General features: G+C 48.5%; 1 long non-coding RNA gene across 1 annotated transcript in view; it reads right to left on the bottom strand.

Moving 5' to 3' along the window:
* Positions 1–1,997: 1,997 nt before the first annotated feature.
* LOC113596508 (uncharacterized) overlaps positions 1,998–19,862 on the bottom strand; it is a 111,215-nt gene continuing 93,350 nt past the window's right edge. Inside the window, exon 7 of the long non-coding RNA XR_008292413.1 lies at positions 1,998–5,757. This is a non-coding gene — a long non-coding RNA (uncharacterized LOC113596508). The remainder of the gene's footprint in view (positions 5,758–19,862) is intronic.

The following is a 19,862-nucleotide window of genomic DNA, read 5'->3' as shown; positions in this document are numbered from 1 at the left end:
AAATCTTCCCTTTAGAAAGGGATCTGTTAGATGTTGTTTATTCGTGCCTTAAAAGGGATGTTCATTTTTTGATGAACCCCCTCCCAAAGATATTTATAGTTTAAGGCTTATCTTTATATTCTTAAAATAATAATAATAATGGTGACTGTTGCCCTTAAAAAGGAACAGTCAAACCCTGAAGAAAGTGAGCTCGAAAAACATTGAGTCAGTGGATTTGTTTAGGCTCCTGGTCAGCGTGGCCTGGGGAAAAAAAAAAAATACCCATCACATCTACTTGCTTCTTAAAGAGAAACAAAGAAATTATTATACAAATGCCCTGTTGTGCCAAAAGGACAAGAAATGAATTTAGAATATTAAAAACGAAAACAGACCGGTCTCCATATTTTTAAAAAGAGAAAGAAAGTTGCTACTCAGGCCACCGCCTGGAATGAACGAGTCAGAAGCGAGGGGCCCCGGAGCTCAGAGACTCCATGGAGGCACTGACACACGGGTTAGATACCGATGGGAGGAAAAGCTCGCTTAACAATTCAGTCACTCGCACATTTGATTTCACACAGACGGAACTTCTGGACGAAGGACTTCTTAAGCCCATGACAAAATGGGTTTCAGGTTTGTATTGTTCCTGCTTTAAGAAAATTCTATCTTAGAAGGAACTGAGCACCTCTTATCCCTCAGAGGCAGAGACCTTCGGATGTGCGAGGTATTAAGGGAGTTGATTTTGAGTAGCTGCAGGCTATTTGGCGAAGACTTTTAACCTGGTCATTTACTACATTTCAACTCTTGGTGCCTTCTCCCTAACTCGGGACCTGAATCACCTCCTCGTAGCGCCCCGTGACTTCACACCCTCCTCCAGGCTTGGCTTCCTCCTAGACTGCTGACCCCAGGACGGTTTGAAGACCCACGTCCTTCTGTCCTCCCTCCACTGCCGGTCACCCCCTGTGCTTCTGAGTCATCCCTTGTGGCGGGCATCTGGCCACCGCTCCCATGACCCCCACAACATTGCTGTCTGAGAATCACCTCCCCAGAAGTGTTAACCCAAACCAGTGAACGAAAAGACATCGTCACGAAGGGGGAGAAAGAAGGAGAAGAAGACCAAACATACCCCTCTGGTGGACGGTGGAAACTCACCAGGAGGGACCGGCAAGACTCACATGGTGGGAGCGCCACGAGGCAGGGGCTGACGGAAGGGCCTCCCGCCCACGCTCAGAGCCTCTGCTGTTTTGCCCTTTGGGGGCTGCTGGGGGCTCCCACTGAGCGCTGCTCCTGGGCCCTTAGCAATCATCATTTTACGCAATTTGATCCTGGTCTAGTCTTCCGGCTTTATCTCTCTCTCTCTTTCCTCCTTCTGAAATTCTGGCTGCAGGAGACAACCCTTCCTGCCCCAAACAGGAGCCGGATGTCCCCATCCTTAGGTCTCGTCTCACTGTTGACGCCACCCGTGCCCAGCCCCAACATCTCCACCTGTCACAATCCTCCCCAACCCTTCAGGCCCAGCTCAACTCTTTAATGGGTGAGTGAATAACCGAATGAAGCCCCAGGACAGTCAAGATCACGGTCGCATAGCCAAGTGCCCCGCACTTTTTTAATCAACACCCACAGAAATTCCCACAACTTAGCTTATCAAATGTTGAAAGGAAAAACCCGTGTCCAGAGTTCCCACGTCCAAGTCATAAATTTCTTTTGCACCTATAGCAGGTTATCGCAAGGTACACGAGGGCCGCCTGCGTGGCTCAGTCGGTGAAGCGTCCGACTGCATTTCGGCTCAGGTCATGATCTCATGGTGCATGAGTTCGAGCCCCACATTGGGCTCTGCACTGACAGCATGAAGCCTGCCTGGGATTCTCTCTTCTCTGCCCCTCTCCTGCTAGCGTAGGCACACACACTCTCTCTCAAAAATAAATAAACATTTTTTTTAAAAGGTGCCCCAGACTCTCCTCCTGAGCTACAAGGTCAGTGTCCTACCTGCAACCTGCCATCCTGACCTTTCCTGCTGCTGGTTTATGTAAAATAATCCTGCAGGGAATCAAGTAATGCTTCCAATTAGGTTCATTACTAGTTCCCTTAAGAGCCGATTAGGAAGGTGGAGTCCCAAGCGGCTGATTCCCTCAGTAATCCCAGCAGGATGTGGGGGGATGCTTGCCAACCCCCGAGCGGGTTTTAAATGCCACCACTCTATCATCAGGGGAATCCTTGGAAGTTTGCAAAACAGTGCATGCAACCAAGCATGAAGTTGTGCTTCACCGAATGCCTTCGTAAGGCAGTAAGGAGGAAGCCAGAAACGGGAAAAGCCTCACCGAAAGGCAGTTGAGGGGAATGGTTAATTAGTGCAGATCTCCGCAGTCAGATGGTGCTGGGTTTAAACCCCTGCACACAGCACTCACCAGCTGTGAGACGTGGGACAAATGACTTCCCCGAGCCTCGGTTTTCTCGTCAGCAAAATGGGGGTGATGATCGGCCTTTGGGGAGGACTGACTAACGTTAGCACAACACAGGGCATCTCGTGTTGACGTAAATGGCAGCTATGCGCACTGCCGTGGAAATTGACAGGCTAGGGAATCGCGAACCCCTTCCATTTCCAAACCCACTCCCTTGAAGTTGTTCAGCTTCTGTGGGCCCTTCAGCCCCGAGGAAGGCGGGAAGGAGGGTGAGAGCGGACGGCTTCCCCGCTCTCTGTGGGCCCCAGGCTTTCACTGCTGTCCAGCTCTTTACACAGGTGTAATATAGGTAATGTTTTGAAAATAGTTTTCTTTCTTTTAAGTTGTAAGTCTACTTCCCCCGCAGCCACTCAGGTAGCAGAGCCCAAGGGAATCCTCGACCAGGAGGAGAGAGGAAAACCCCATGTAAAGGAAGTCCTTCCTTCTGGCCCAGTGGGCGGTGGGCGGTGGGGAAAATAACCCAAGGCAAGAAGGCAAAAAGACCACCAAGGGGGCCTGTCCTGCCCGGGGCACAGTCTGGAAGAGGGGGAAAGAGGGAAGCAAAGGGGACAGTGGCCCAGTCCTTCTGAGCAGAGAGCGCCAAGCAGACGGGCCTCCCTGGGACACCACAGCACAGCGGAGATGGACAGATGGGGGCACCGTTCGGCAGAGGGGGGGCCAGTGTGCCCCCTCCCAAGCCTGCGCTGGCTGGTGAGGGGCACGGAAGGGCCCCAGAAGCTCCCACGGCCTCCTGTGGGGTACCACAAGGTAGGTGACAGAACCGATGGCCTCAGGGCCTGCCAAGGTAGGGCCTCTGCGGTTAGGTGTGAGGTGACCCGACCTCAAGGCTGAAGGGCAGACGCCTAGGCCGGGAGCCAGGGAGAGAAGGCCGCCTAGACTGGTGGGATCTGCGGGCCCAGCAGAGCCGGTGGGGTGAGTCGGAGCGAGCCACGCTGCCCTTGGGGAGGCCTGGCGGGGTCAGCCACCCCAAAGCGGAGGCAGGGACGGGGCAGCCCCATTCACCGTGTCACCGCGGGGTCTGCCGGCCCAGACGCCTGCCGGCAGAGGACTGCAGACCGGTGGAAACGGGCGGGAAGAAACAGGAAAGATGACTCATCCGCCCTGGGTGGGAAAGTGAATTCTGCCCGGAAAGAAGTCTGGCCTTTGTCCTGAGAGATAATCTCTGAGCCCTTGGAATGTCCTGCCTGATAAGAGTGTCTTTGTTCATCTGGGAGCCTTAGCGTCGTCGCCCGTTCTAACAGTGTGATTCGTGAGGGGGCTCTGGGCCACCCTATCAGCCCAGCCTCTGCAGGGGCCGGAAGCTGACGTCGTGCAGGCGGTCGACCAGAGCTGCGCGACGGAGCCCCAGGGAAAACTCCGGACCCCGAGCCGCGAGTGAACTCCCCTGCCCGACAGCCCTCTGCCTATGGTCACGCTTCGGTGCCCGGAGGAGGCAGTGCCGTCAGACTCTCTACGGGGGGAAGACACCAGAAGCTTTGTGCTTGGAACGCTCTGGGCCTTGGCTTCAAGGCGTTGCTTCCCGTGGCCACCTTTACTCTGTAACCTTTTGCTGTAATGAACCATAATTGTGAGTCAAACAGCGCTCAATAAGTTCTGTGAATCTTGGGGTGAATTACTGAAACTGAGGGTGGTCTTGGAGACTCCCAATGTCTGCATACCCCAAAGAGACTCAGTTACCTGGCAGGCCCAACGTGGAAAATCCCACCCGTTAGAGGAGATAAGGAAGCCTCATTGTCTAGTCAACTTCGAGTGACGGTGTGTGAATACGTGTACCCCCTACCCAAGCAAGTAAGGACTCCTTACGGCTCCAAATAAGGCATCGGGGTGGACCGTTTTCCCTCCCAGTAAGGAAGAGGCCAGGAGCTCCACTCCCGTCAAACATTTTCAAGCTGTCACATGAGAAGGGAACTAGAATTAGTCTGTCTGGCTAGAGTGTTAAATAAAGCACAACTGAGGAAGCCACGGAGGGCCAGATCTCAGTTTATTCTAAGCATAAACTCAGACACAAGCAGAGGCCTCTAAAAACAGAAGGGGCTGGCTCAAAGAGTCTAGTTCCCCATCACCAGAGATCTAGAAGCGGAGGCCGGATGGCCCGTCTAGACTGAGTGTGTGTCAGAGGTGATGGGTGACTCAAATGGTCTTTGAGTTACATCCCAAGCTGAGAGGCTGTGACTGGGATGTGAGGGAATGTGCCAAAATGGCAAGTATGTAAATGTGCGTATTATTCTTTCCACTTGTCTGTAGGTCTGAAATTTTTTTGAAAGTTGGAAAACAAAAAAGGAAAAAAAAATTTTTTCTTTGGAAACTACTTGGTGGCTGAGAATCTCCCGTCGTTCTAGAAAGAAACACAAGGGTTTTGGTGTTTGTTTGTTTGTTTTTAACATGTTACTATTAGACTAATGGATAATGGGTGTTGCACCAGACGGACATATGTGACAGTGCTTGCGTTTTGCCATTATTGGCACATCTAGGTATTTAGCCCCTTTGCATTTAGCAGTTGCTACGGATTGAACTGTGTCTCCCAAAATTTGTATGTTGAAGTTCTAACCCCCAAAGCGACTATACTTGGAAATAGGGCATTTGGGAGGTACTAAGGTTAAACGAGGGCTTAGGGGGAGCCCTAATCCGATAGGATTGGGAGCCTTACAAGAAGAGGAAGAGAGAGGGGCGCTTGGGGTGGTTCAGTCGGACGAGCATCTGACTCTTGATTTCAGCTCAGGTCATGATCTCACGGTTCGTGAGTTCGAGCCCCACACGCTGTCGGCGCAGAACCTGCTTGGGATTCCCTCTCTCCCTCTCTCTCTCTGCCCTTCCCCTCCTCACGCTCTCTCTCAAAAGCAAGTGAATAAATAAACTTAAAAAAAATAAAGAAGAGGAAGAGAAAAAGATTTCTATGTCTCCTTCATGCGAGGACACAGCGAGACGGCAGCTCGTTACAAAGCCAGGAAGAGGGCTCTCCCCAGGAGCCAAACCCTACTGGGCCACAATTCTACTGTTAAGGCCACCCAGTCTATGGTAATTTGTTACAGCAGCCTTAGTAAACTAAGACAGCAGCCTTTTAGGGATTGGCTGACTTTATTTCCTGCCTGTATATTATTATTCGTAATACTATGGCATCTATATACAATATACATAATAAGGTCTATAAATATACATATATACTTTATTATATAATACATAACACACATCTATAACACATGGAGGCAGACAAAGCACTAACCACGGCATTTCTGGATGCGGTGCTCAGTGCTCACAAGCACAGGGGACAGAGCAGGTGATGATGGCGGCCATTACTGTGGGGCTCACTCAAAAGCCTCTTGTCCTGGGAGGAAACAAGCAAGAGAGAAATCAAGGTCCTTGTAGATGACAAGCCACTGCATGAACTAAGAATGACCTGGGCAGGTGACCATTGAAGAGGCCCCCACTAGGATTTGCTGTAAATGCTACACTCCGGATGCATATGCACACGTGAGGACAGGACGTCAGAATTGTATACGCAAACATTCTACCGGTTCGGAATCGTAAACGGGACAGATTGCATCCAAGGAAACGAGATGATTTTTCTCCTCTCTACCGGAGCAGCGGCATCTACTGAACTTAAACAAAATGCAAATTTTCTAGGCCTGAGGGAACTGAGCAGAGTCACAGGACTCCCCTCTCGCTGCCCCTTCTCCGGGACCCTCCCACCCCTCTTCTTGCTTCCTGACATTGGCCGACACTTCTTTCCTGCACTCATAAATATAGATGTCCTATTTATAGCTTGTGTGTCCACTGGGTTTCCTGGAGATGTGGCGCCCGTATGTAATGGGTGTGATGGAGAACGAGTTTGAGGAATCTATCGGGGAATTTTTAATAAGAAAGTTAATCTGTCATTCTGTAGAGTAATGGCTTGGAAAGGGGAACTAATTCAAATGTATAGTGTTCCTTAAGCTCATTGCTTTCTCCCAAGGTAGCAGGGTGTGTGTGTGTGTGTGTGTGTGTGTGTGTAAATGTTGTCTAACTTGACTAATTGGTTGTCTCTCTATCTAACCACTGACCAGACCTCTGGACTCCAAATCGTCCCCCTCCTACCTCACCCTCTCCCCTCCTGTCTTTCCGGGCCCTGAGATTCATATTGCTATTTCCACCCCCACCTCTGCCTTGGTTCTAGCCCACGGATTGCCACCTGAGACCACTCCCCAGAGCTCAAGCCCCTGGTCCCACACTGAACTTGGCCTTGCTTCCCCTCTGCCCGCGTCTCTTTCTGGAGTAGCTGCCCAGACCCTCCGTTTCCCAGGACTCTTGCCGGGGAAGTTGTGGGAGGAGGATCCCTCACGAGACACCAGAGGCTCGCTGAGAGATGGCGGACGATGTGAAGTGGCAGGAATGTGGCGCTGAGGTCCCCAGGGAGCCAGCTCTGAGATGGAGGGTGGAGGGTGGGAGGGCAGGGCAGGGGACTCAGCCCACGGGGCAGACAGAAGTCCACGTGAGACTCCGTGTCAAATAAAGCCTCCGCGGATCCTGGGGGGGAGTTTTGAAAATGGGCTGAGCCTTCAGTGGTGACTTGACTAAGGGCTGGAGGGCGGAATCTTCATGCCCCTAGTCTGTCAGCTACGGGACGCGGGCCTCCAGCAGGCACGACCTTGGGCCGGGGACTCTTCAGCTGAAGCATCTCCCAGCAGCTGGGAGAAGAAATCCTAAGGAGACTTAGTCCTTCCTAAAGGAGATATCCGTGCAGTGCACTCAGACCCTCCACCCCCCAGGCATCTCCCCTGTCCAGCAGAGAACATTTCTATTTTTTGCTTTAAGTTTATTTTGAGAGGGAGAAAACATGAGCAGGGGAGAGGAGCAGAGAGAGAGGGAGAGAGAGGATCCCCAGCCCGACGTGGGGTTTGAACTCACGAACTGTGAGATCATGACCGGAACTGAAATCAAGAGTCCTGCTCAAGCGACTGAGCCCCCCAGCCGTCCCCCGCCTCCAGCAGAGAACACTTCCTCTGTACCCAGTCTGGAAGTCACCGTGAACCCCTACCCCCAACGCCAGAAGCAGCCCAAGTACAACAAGGGTAGCGCGGAGCCACAGAGGACGTGCTTGAGGGCGAGGCAGAGAAGGAGGGCGGCTGGCACGTCTCAGAGCACAGGCCCCCCAGAGAGTGAGCTATGAGCGGGCAGGGACGGGCGGCCTCCGGCAGGTGGGAAACGCCAGCCTGGATCATGTCCGTAACACGAAACTAAGAATGACCAGGGGAGAATAGCAGACCAGAAAATATCCCAACAGAGACCCATCCTCCTGGCCACACTGGGCTGAGGGGTTTCCCCAGTTTCCTTAAAAAGGAGAGAGAGGAAGAATTTCACAATCGTCCTTGCTCCACAAACGACTTCCTGAGACAGATCCTTAGTGAGCAGGAAGAGAAAACTTTATACCAGAATCTCCTACCTGTTTTATAGAATTCCTGGTCAACTAGACAAAATTCTCTCCCCGGATCACAGACTGAGATAGGGGAAGATACCGATAACCATTAGTCGTTAGTCATGTTGTGGACCACACGTATCCGAGCCCCCCTCAAATTTCTGGGTAAGAGTCCTAATGCACAACATGAGGCTGTGAGGAGGTAAGGCCTTGGGAGGTGATTAGGTCATGAGGGAGGGGTTCTCAAGAGTGGGATCCGAGCCCTTATACAAGAGACTCCAGAGAGCTGTGTTAGCAGCTTCTGCCATGAAGAACCAGAGGAGACACAGTTGTCTGTGAACCAGGAAGCAGGTCCCCAGCACACACGGAATCTGCCCGTGCCTGGGATGTCGCCTTCCAGAGCTGTGAGCGATAAATGCCTTTGTTCACACCCAGCCCTGTCTGGTATTTCTGAATTGTGTGCTGGCCAATAGATTCAGACTTTCAAAGTCCCCGTCTGGTCTGTTACGTTGTTCTGGCCGGGATTACGCAATAAGTATCTCCAGGGTCTAGAGACCATCTACCCAGTAAGCCGCCTTACTGCAGATGAGAACCTTAAATGGGCTCATTCCTCCCAGAGGAGGCTGCACTGTCCACAGGCAGAAAAGGAAGGGTCCAGGAGCAAAGTCACCAGAAAGGATGGCGTAGAAATGAATGAGGAGATCAGAAAGCCCAGCACTGGCCGTCACACATGGCTACAAGCGAGCTCAGCCTACAGACAAGGCTGAGAAAACAACCCAAGCGTTTGGGTTTTAGGGGCTGAGCCTACAAAAAAAGAAGTTAAAAGGTAACAAATAATTGAATTCTTAAAAAAAAAAATGCGTGTTACGTGCCAGGGACTACATGCTAGGTGCTGGGGAGGGATCGGGGGATAAAAACAGACCAAGGTCTCCGTTGTCATGGACGTGTAGTCTGATGGAGGGAAAGAGCCAGGGTCCACTGAAAAGAGGGATACAAAGCATGCTGACGGGGATGAGTATAAGAGAGAAAAGGCGAACCGGAAAGGGGGGATGCTGGGGGTGAGTGTCAAACAGGATGGTCAGGGAAGGCCACATGGAGAAGGAAGCAAAGACCGGTGGGAAGTAAGGTGGTGAGACGTTCAGGTGACCGAGGGAAGAGTGTTCCAGGCAGAAGGAACGAGCCGACAAAGGCAGGGAGGATCACACTGTGTGTGGAGAGAGGCAAGGGGACCACAGCGGTCCTAGTGGAAGCCATGTGTGAAGAACAAGGGCAGCTGAGGTCTGAGAAGGGGGCTGTATGTATGTGGGGGGAGGTCTGCAGGTGACTCGAGTGTGCAGCCGGGGCAGCCGTGCTGCTGTCACCTGGGGGAATGTTAGAAATGCAGACTCTTGGGGCATCTGGGTGGCTCCGTTTGTTGAACGTCTGACTTCGGTTCAGGTCACCATCTTGCAGTTCGTGAGCTCAAGCCCCATATCAGGCTCTGTGCTGACAGCTCAGAGCCTGGAGCCTGGAGCCTCTGTGTCTCCCTCTCTCTCTGACCCTCCCCTGCTTGCACTCTGTCTGTCTATCTCTCTCTCTGTCAGAAATGAACAAATATTTTTTTAAAAAATTTTAGTTAAAAAAAAAATGCAGACTCTTGGGCCCTGCCCCTGAATCAGAAATTTGAAAAGCTTTGGTGTAGAAACTCGAGAACAAAGCAGGACTTGGGTGATCTTTAGGAGAGAAAGAGGGGACATTGGGGCTCGGAGCAGGGAAGCATCATGAGAGTGGGACAAAAGCAGATGTAATGTCAAACAAGAGATGGAGAGGAGAGACCCTTTATTTATTTGTTTTTAAATTTATTTATTTTTGAGAGTGAGAAACAGAGCATGAAAGGGGGAGGGGCAGAGAGAGAGAGAGAGGGAGACACAGAATCTGAAGCAGCCTCCAGGCTCCGAGCTGCCAGCACAGAGCCCGACGTTGGGTTCTAACTCACGAACTGCGAGATCATGACCTGAGCCAAAGTTGGAAACTTAACTGACTAAACCACCCAGGCAGCCCAAGGAAAGACTCTTTAAAAATCTAGGAAAAAGAAACTCCATAAATCATGGTGCTTTTAGAGCAATGTCTCCTGAGTACAAGAAACATGGGGCTTAGAAAGCTTGACTTGTCTCTGGACACTTCTCTACGAAGTAGGGGGTGAATAGGGTGTGCGGACATTATTTTATTGTGGTAAAATACACATGACAGAAGACTTACCATTTTTAAGTGTACATTAAGTCACATAAAGGACATGTGTAATAGTAACTGTCACCATAATCCGTTTCCAGAGCCTGGTTATCATCCCAAACAGAAATTCTCTACCCACTACACAACAACCGCCCCACCCGTCTTCAGTCAGAGCCCCTTGAACCGCTAGTCTACTCTCCGTCTCTAGGAACTGGCCTATTCTAGGTACACTTACATGAGTTGTACGTGTCTTGCCTCTTATACCTCATATAAGTGGAATCACACAGTATATCTGTCTTTTTGTGTCTGGCTTCTTTTCCTTCACATACGAAGTAGAGTTTGAAAGAGACCTTCCCTCATTTTACAGACGAGGCTATTAAGGTCCAGGGGTTGAAAGGACTTAATAAAAGTGCTGCCTTGAGTAGGAGGCCAACCCGGGCCCTGATATCAGATACTAACAGGTCATCGAGTCCGTGGCTTTCAAAGCTCTTTGACTGCGACCCCATACAGAGAATGCAACCCTGGATGTACGGACACGCGGAACGAACCCGAAGTTGCACAAAACACAACTTACGTACTACGTGTGATGCAATCTGACTTCTCCTTTCTATATCGCTTTTTTCAAAATGCTGGTTTAGACCCTTTACATTAATTTCATAGACAAGAAGTTTGAAAAGCACCACAGTAGAATATGCTTTGGAGATCGATACCTTCAGCAGAGCAAAGGAAGAAGAGTTTTGACGTGGGCATAACTAGTGCATCGGTAATGGTGATAAAACCCGCTATGTGGGCTGTAAGGAACGTGGTGCAGAAATGTCGGTCCCTGTAGTGTTAATTAATGCAAACACGAACACAACACTCACTGCAGACGTAGACTGATGGAACATTCCACCACACAGTAATTGTGATGGTTTAAAACTAAAATTAAAGTCAGTTATAACAAAATCGCTAACACATAATAGAGTTTACTATCTACAAGCCCCATTGTAAGTTTATATATCTGTATCTATAAACTTTAACTTTACAACAACCCTGTGAGGCAGAAAGCGTTGTTATTCCCATTTGACCGGTGAAGAAATCAGTAAACGATATAGTATACAGGCAATGTAAAGTTTCCAAAAGTTTACAACATGTTTGTTTCCAGCACAAAAGGAAAGAGCTTGTAGACTTGCAGATCTCTGGCTAAAGCTCTGGCAGAGGCATGAATTAAATGGCCCGAGCACCCCCTGGTCTCCTAGCTCCCCTCAAGACACCGAGAAAAGCTGCCTCAGGAGCAAACACATTTTGATTGGTGTGAGGGATTGTTGTTCTCTTCACAAGAGAGAGTACACAATCAAGGGAAGTTGGACAACTCATTGTTGCCCTACTTCCTGCTTTCTTTTTCACCAACTACATGCCCCTCGGGTTCTGCACCTCCTTTCTCCCATTCCTCTGGCCAAAGATGGCGGCCCTGTCCTCTTTGGCCAGAGGCTGCCTACACCACACCCTTGTGCGGTCACAACCACGAAAAGTTTTAACCCTTTGTTTCCTGAATAATCTTTTTTCATACTTGACAGTGAGTCCCTCAAGGGACATTATTTAGTTCTTATTGGGTCTTTGGTGCCAAGGACAGAGTCTGGGGTTGAAATGTTGGGAAGGAACTGGGTGTCTGCTGGGGGAGGCTAAAAGCGGGCCATGGAAGGTATTCCCCCTCAGACCCTACAATCAGGCGACTCCGCTGTTTATTTATAATAGTCTCTTTTCAAAGTCATGGTGGCTGCAGGGGGAGAAGTGGGTTGGCAGCGTGATATTTTCGTAAGGAACTCGATCCCATTTATGAGGTGTTACGTCATCCCATCAAATAATGAAATGAAGACCCAAGTGTGTGTCATTTGGCATACCCGTTCTTCACTTCTTCCTAGAGGTGGGGGTGGGGGGAGGGGGCTTCGCCTCATACTAGAGAGAAAGGGGATCCGGGAGGAAATGTCTTTCATTTCCGCTCTATAACAATACCATAAGTCTGAATGTAAGAGGCCAGCACACAATTCTACCGGTCTATTATTTTACATCAATTCTAACCTGCCGGGAAACAAAATAAATTTCTTGAAACTCTGGGTTTTTGCCCCAGGAGTTTTTACAAATAAAATGACACACGTGTGGAGACAAATTACATGCTTGAAAATCTGTCACTAACATCAATTTTGCATAAAAATGTACTCAGCAACTGTTACAATGGCATTTCTTTGTTGGTGCTGGAAATAATGTGTGAATAGCTACGCTAATTTAGGGGCATTTTTCAAGTTTCATGAATACAGAGAAAAAGCTAAGGGCTGTTCAATAGGGAATATTTGGGGGTGGAGCTGTTGGTAGACTTCTTTGTTGATTTATTGTATCTTGACAGACTGGTACGATTGAAATGAATTAAATATTAGACAGGCTTAATGTTTTATATGCTATATGTCATCATAATAGCAAAGGATACAGATCACATTATCGACAGCCTTTGGATTTTAAAAACATAGACTGCTATCTAGATGAATGCCATTTCATGATTGCCTGCCTTGCTCCGTCAGATTAGAAACCATAATGGTTACTTTTCTTCCCGTTTTAAAGCATGGCGGTCATCAAAACGTCGAAGCTGTTTTCGGAAGTGGTTATAGAACACGGCAAGGACCTCCAACGAGAAAGCCAATGTTTTCGTGGAGATCTGAGCCTTCTTGACACACCTGGGTGCCGGCCGATGCTTGACCGATTCCTGACTCCACATTTGTTGCTAGATGTTGCTCGGGCCGAATTCCTGCAGATTCCAAGAACTGGGAAAGTGGGGAGCTGTCAAGAGTATCTCTTTGTCTTCTACAGGGCACTTTACCTTGGAAGCAGCAGACATCTACTTAAACTAGAGGGAAAAATTCGTTATAAAGATACAGGGATGCTAAAAAGAGAGCAGCTACCAAGCCTTGAAAACACACGGAGTGGGGCGCCTGGGTGGCTCAGACGGTTAAGCATCCGAATTCGGCCCAGGTCATGACCTTGCTGTCTGTGAGTTCGAGCCCCTTGTCGGACTCTGAGCTGACAACTCAGAGCCTGGAACCTGCTTCGGATTCTGTGTCTCCCGCTCTCTCTGCCCCTCCCCCGCTCATGATCTGTCTCTGTCAAAAATAAATAAACATTAAAAAAAAATACTTTTTTTAAAAAACACGTGGAGGAATCCTTTAAAAAATTTTTTTTAATGTTTATTTTTGAGAGAGAGAGAGAGAGAGACAGAGCACAAACAGGGCAGGGGTGGGGAGGAGCAGAGAGAAAGGGAGACACAGTATCCGAAGCAGGCTCCAGGCTCTGAGCTGTCAGCACAGAGCCTGATGCGGAGCTCAAACCCACAAACTGGGAGATCATGACCGGAGCTGAAATCGGATGCTCAGCTGACGGAGCCCCCGGGGCACCCCAGTACATGGAGGAATCTTAAATGCACACTACCAAGGGAAAGAAGGCAATCTGGAAAGGCTACATACTGTGTGATTCCAACTATATGACATGCCAGAAAAGGCGAAACTATGAAGACAGTAAAAAGATCAGTAGTTAGTGGGGAGGGATGATCAGGGGAGCACAGAGGATTTTTAGGGAATTGAAAACATTCTGTATGACACCGTAATGACGGATATATGTCATTATACATTTGTCCAAGTCTACAGAATGTACAACCCCAAGCGTGAACCATCATGCAAACTATGAGCTTTGGGTGGTTAGGATTTGGCAACGTAGGTTCATCAACTGTAACAAACGGACCGCTCTGGTGAGTGATGTTGATAATGGCGGAGGCTGGGCGTGTGGCGGGCAGGGTATTTATGGGAGATCTCAATACCTTCCTTTCAATTTTGCTGTGAACCAAAAACTGCTCTAAAAGAAAAGTAAGCCCTTAAAAACCTACGGGGGTTTTCTTGGACGCCAAGACCTGGAGGTGTGATTTGCTGTCATGGGGGATTAAAATCTGGAACTCTGAGACAAACTCAGGCAGCTACATCCATCTCTGTGTCTTTCTCTCTGGGACTGGAGACTCTCTTGTGTCCGACTTTCTTCGTGAACGGGCATTATTCTTGCTCTGGAAAACAGGCTCCTTATTGCCTTCAGCAGAAGACAGCCTTACTCTGTTTCACGGAACGGAGCCTAACCGGTGCCTCTGACTACGGGGCTCACTTCTCATTTGAAATTGGTCCTCACCTGTGGTTCGTGTGGGGTCCTGTGAACTTGGAAGGGGTATAAAAATTGGTATGTTCATTTTCACTAACGTTTGACTGAAATTCATGATTTTCCTCGGGAATGAACGTAGACCACAAAGCACAATGGACGTTAGGACGTGCTGCTCGGATTCTCTCCCAGAAGCGAAGATTTCCGCCCCCCCCCACCCCCCGCCGGTGCTTGGAAAGCTGTTGGCAGAGTGCCCTCAGCCATCAGCCTCTTGGGGATGGCTTTAGCTGTGGGGAGTCACCTCACCCTGAGTCACCAGATTCCTTGGGACTGCTTCTATCCAATGATCAATCAATGCTGGGACACGTAGGGCTTGGCCCCTCCTCTGATTCAAGATAGCTCTGGGCTCCGTTCCTTTTCCTTTCCTTTCCCTCCTCTTCCCTTCCCTTCCCTTCCCCCCTCCACCCCAGGTGCACTCACTAGTGACCCTCCTGAATGCCAGTCTCCAGCTTAGATTCTGCCTTTGAGGGAACCCGGGCTGTGGCAGTCACCAAGTCACCGATATTTTCACATCAGAGCTGTTGCAGATATCTTGAAATATTATATATGCTCATCCCCATTTCGACATTACGGTAGTTATTAGACTGCTGGATCTTGTCACTTAATACGTTAATAAAGACATATTTTGCTCTATGAAAATTTGTTCTTAATATTCTGATAACTGCATTTCGATATAATTGGTTTCTCGGTCATCCCATACATCTCATTTTATGTATGCAAAGGTTGGCAGAATAAGTCACTCCAAAATATGCAGCTTTGGTATAAGGCTTGTTTTTAGCTCAAGGCACTTCAGAAGTGCAAGAAGGAGTCTCTGGGGGCGCCTGGGTGGCTCAGCCGGTTAAGCATCCGACTTGCGCTCAGGTCGTGATCTTGAAGTTTGTGAGTTCGAGCTCCACGTCGAGCTCTGGGCTGACAGCTCGGAGCCTGGAGCCTGCTTTGGATTCTGTGTCTCCCTCTCTCCCTGCCCCTCCCCTGCTGGTGCTCTGTCTCTGTCTCTCTCTCTCAAAAATCAACCTTAATTTTTTTTTTTTTTTTTTAAGAAGAAGGAGTGTCTGACTTCCCCCTTTTCTTCCTCCGAAATGGAAGAGGTCCTGCCTGTACCAGGAGAAAAGTAACACTTTTGTCACCAGGGACCAAAAGCCGAAGTCAAGAGAAACCACACAAACAACTCAGCCTTATCTTCGGAGCTCCTTCCCCACTAGGAACTGCCCCGGCCCAGCCCCCTTCCTTGCCACATTTTCACAAGCTACTACCCTTTGTCAACCTCAGTATGTAAGTGTTCAATTCGAGCTGCTTCTTTGGGTCTCCATCCCTTCTGATGGCTCCCGTGTCACACAAAATTCATATTGAATGAACGCGTGTGCTTTTCTCCTGTTGACCCGTCTTGTGTCAGTTGAATTTTCGGAGCCAGTGGAAAACACCAAGAGAGCAAAAGTAAGTTGTCGTCGTCTCCCTGACACATGGATGGAGGAGACTGTAGGCTTCACAGGACTGTCAAAGGGCCCAGAGCAAAGGGGCGGGGGGTCAGAGAGTCCTGAGAACTCCCTCCCAGGAGGCCCCGTTCTTCCACACGGTGGTAAGCGCCCTGCATTCGCCCATGACCCTGATCGGGGCTCCACTGCCACTCAGTGGGTCTCCAGCAAAGGTTCTTCGCTGACCCTTCCACAACACTGCTCTTCTCTTCAGTCCCTTCTCCACACAGACACGAGGCGGGTTTTTAAAAACAAAACAACGGGGGCGCCTGGGCGGCTCAGTCGGGTAAGTGTCCGACTTCAGCTCAGGTCACAATCTCGCAGTTCATGAGTTTGAGCCCCACATGGGGCTCAGCCTGGAGCCTGCTTCAGATTCTGTGTCCCCCTCTCTCTCTGCCTCTCCAGGATCCAGGCTCCGAGCTGTCAGCCCAGAGCCCGAAGCGGGGCTCGAACTCACAGACCATGAGATCATGACCTGAGCCGAAGTCGGAAGTTTAACCCACTGAGCCACCCAGGCGCCCCTGGAATGATGTTTTAAATATGCCTATCTAGTTATACCATTCTCTGTTTAAAACACTTCAGCAGATTTCTCTTCTACTTTGGATAAAACCTGAGCAGGACCCGTACACTCCTGGGTCAGGGGCCCAGGCTTAGCCACCAACACCATTTGATGACTCTCTGACTTCCTCAAGAAAATTCTAGGCAGACTCACCTTCCTTCAAAACCTCTAGCTCTTCTTCATTGGGTCATGGCCTTCCTACCTCTCTTCTTAATGCACCGGGAAGCTTTTCCTTTCCCCATCCTCCTGCTTGAGTGTCCCATCCTTGGAGAGACCGTCCTGTGCTGGATTCTGAGTTCTTCCCGGCCTGATTCTTTTTTCTCTTTCTTTCTTTCTTTCTTTCTTTCTTTCTTTCTTTCTTTCTCTCTCTTTTTTTTAATGTTTACTTATTTTTGAGAGGGAGAGAGAGAGAGAGAGTGAGTCAGAGTTGGGGAGGGTCAGGGAGGGGCAGAGAGAGAGGGAGACACAGAATCCAAAACGGGCTCCAGGCTCCGAGCTGTCAGCACAGAGCCCCACACGGGGCTGGAACTCGATCATGACCTGAGCTGACTAGACCATCCAGGCGCACCCACCCCCCCCCCCGCCCCGCCCTCTAATCTTTCTTACAGCATCCTGTTCTTTGCTTTGATCTCACTTCGCACAATGGATAATTTTGCATGTATTTGCATGTGTGTCTCTCTCTCTTATTCACTAGGCTATACCTAGTCTCCATGTAGCGGCTGGCACTCACTAAAATGTATATGGCATATAATTTACAGAGTTCAAAGTATAGGCATAAAAGGAGAAGTTATAATGAATTTTGAAAAGGATGGCCTATTTTCCTTAAACATTTAATTTCCCAGTGTTCCTACTTTAACAGACGGGATTGTAAAGCAGCACCGACTGATGAAGGATTGATAAGTAATTTCGGGTCATCCGCACAAAAAAAGACACCCTCCATCCACCATACCAAATTTGTCCCCATTGTCCTCAAGACCTAAAACTTTATAACATATTTTTCTTTTGGTTCTAAATACATACACTTTTTTTTTTTTTTTTTCCAAAAATGCTTTGGAGGCTTGAGATCGTAAATGAGAAATTCAGGTGGCTTTCTTGGAGATGTTATGAGTCGGGTCCTAGGAACCTGTTTCCAAGGCAGTCAGCATGAAATAGTCGTTTCCCATGACCGTGAAGCATGGACAGTCTGCTGTCTGTGTTGTGTGGGTCAGCTCCCTGCTTCAGACTGCTGTCCTGAAATACCGTTCTGGGCCGGATCTCTGTTGTTGTATGTGCCCTGGGCATAAAACAGAGTTACAGTCCACCCCTCCGTTTGTTGCAGTGACCGACACAAGGGTTTGCAGGTACCGGGCCACGGTGTGTTTGGCATTACGATTTCGTTCAGTGGCCAAAAGGGAAACATTTGCTCTCTTTTGGTTTTACAATAATGTTTTTGTTTTTTAATGTTTATACATCTTTGAGAGACAGAGTGCGAGCCCGGGAGGGGCAGAGAGAGGGAGACACAGAATCGGAAGCAGGCTCCGGGCTGTCAGCACAGAGCCTGACGCGAGGCTCGAACTCACAAACCGGGAGATCGTGACCGGAACGGATGTCAGACGCTTCACTTCCTGAGCCACCTAAGGCGCCCCTACAATAACGTTTTTACTAGAAAAGTCATGTATGTATATTGTGAAAGCTGAAAAATGCCGAGAAGCGTAAGGAAGGGAATGAAAATTGCTGATGAAGTAATCACTGTTGATATTTGGGCTTATTTGTTGGGTGTTTTTTACATTATGAAATTGCTGATATTTGATCCCTCTGACCTACAAACGTGCTAATTTCATATTTGTTTCACAATATTCATATTATTTCATATTCATATTTATTATTTACCCAAATGTATCGAAATAATGTCCCATACATATTATTTTACATATGTAAGAGCATCCTAAACACATTGTTTTCTAGCTTGCTTTTCTGATTTAACATTATGATTTAAGCATTTGTTCATAATATAGAAACTTCTGAAAACCTTGTCATGAATGACTATTATATTCCAGTGTCTGACGTACCACCGTTGACCTAATCATTTCCCTGCTATCGGACATATCTGCTGTTTCCTTTACAAATCGTGCTCTGGTAAACATCTATCAAATTATTTGTACCTATTTGAGATTACTTTCAGTTTTAGAAATGAGATTCCTGGTTACAGTTCACATCGACAGGTTTTCCTTGCTATCCAAAAGTTGGCTTTATGTCCCTTCCCTTTTTAAAAAGACCAACATCTAGTGTTCACGTTTTTTGGCTAAGCTGAAGAAAAGTTTCACTTTCAGTAAACGGTAATTGTTTCTTTGCTTTAGGCCCTTTTGGCTTACAAAGGGTTTCACAGGAATGCTCTCTTTTCAGATAGAGGAGGAAATCTGGATTTTAAGGTCTATTGATACATATTGCCAGGGACTGGATTTTAAAAAGAAACGTACGTTCTAGGAACGCAAGGGCCTTGTTGGTTTTGCCCACCTCTGTCTCCCCAGTGACTAGACCACGACCTGTCACATTGAAGATACTTAATAAAATATTTGTTCAATGGATCAACATATGGCACCAGCCGCTGAAAATAAAGGAGGTTTTAGAAAAGAGCACCTACGTCTCAGCCTCTCTCCTGTATCAGAGATATTTTACGGTGGTTGATAACTACATGATAAAGCTTGCTGTGCAACCTTGGGAACGGTGTGACTTCTCTGGGCCTCAGTTTTCTCCTCTATAAAATGAGACTGAAAGGATCAACCTCACTGAGTTGGGGTGAGGATTAAATCAGGTAATTTGTACAGAGGCGCATTATGGCACCAAATACATAGTACTTGCTCAATGAATGTTTTCTATTACAATTTTATATAACTGTGAAATCTTGAAAATATTTTTCCCCAAAAGGTAAATAAGGAAAACTGATGATTCTATGTAAACATCTCACAAAATGAGTCAAGAAACACAAGTGTGAAAATTTTTTCTAATGTTTATTTATTTTTGAGAGAGAGAGAGAGAGAGGGAGTTGACAGAGCACAAGCGGGGGAGGAGCAGAGAGAGAAGGAGACGCAGAATCTGAAGCAGGCTCCAGGCTCTGAGCTGTCAGCACAGAGCCCGACGCAGGGTTTGAACTCACTAACCGCAAGATTGCAACCTAAGCTGAAGTCAGATGCTTAACCGACTGAACCACCCAGGTGCCCCCAACTGTGAAAATTTTATAAGAATGCACGACTTTTTAAATTGCTTGTTGGTTGTTTTTATTATCCAGGTCCACTCCTCTCTAATGAACGGCAGAAAAATCTTCCCAGGAGAAAGAGTTCGTCTTTGCAGGGGAATGAGGCAGGGGTGGGCTGGGGGAGACTGGGGACACAGCCTGGTTTCCCAGGGGAGTGTGGCCGAGCGGAAAAAAAAGGAGGCACCTGCAGGGATTCGGACGGGAGCCAGAGGCAGGGAGCAAGCCAAGGGTGAGGAGGGCTTTGGGACTTGAAGACTTTCAGCCGCGGACAAGCTGAGGAGTTGTGTGGCAGGGCGGGGTCACGGGGAGCAGGGGTGGCGTGGATGCTAAGTGGGGGTCGAGCAGG

The sequence above is a fragment of the Acinonyx jubatus genome, chromosome D2 (genome assembly GCF_027475565.1).
Source record: "Acinonyx jubatus isolate Ajub_Pintada_27869175 chromosome D2, VMU_Ajub_asm_v1.0, whole genome shotgun sequence".
NCBI lineage: Eukaryota > Metazoa > Chordata > Mammalia > Carnivora > Felidae > Acinonyx > Acinonyx jubatus.
The sequence above is the reverse complement of the archived record's forward strand: the minus strand, read 5'-3'. Positions and strand labels throughout refer to the sequence as shown.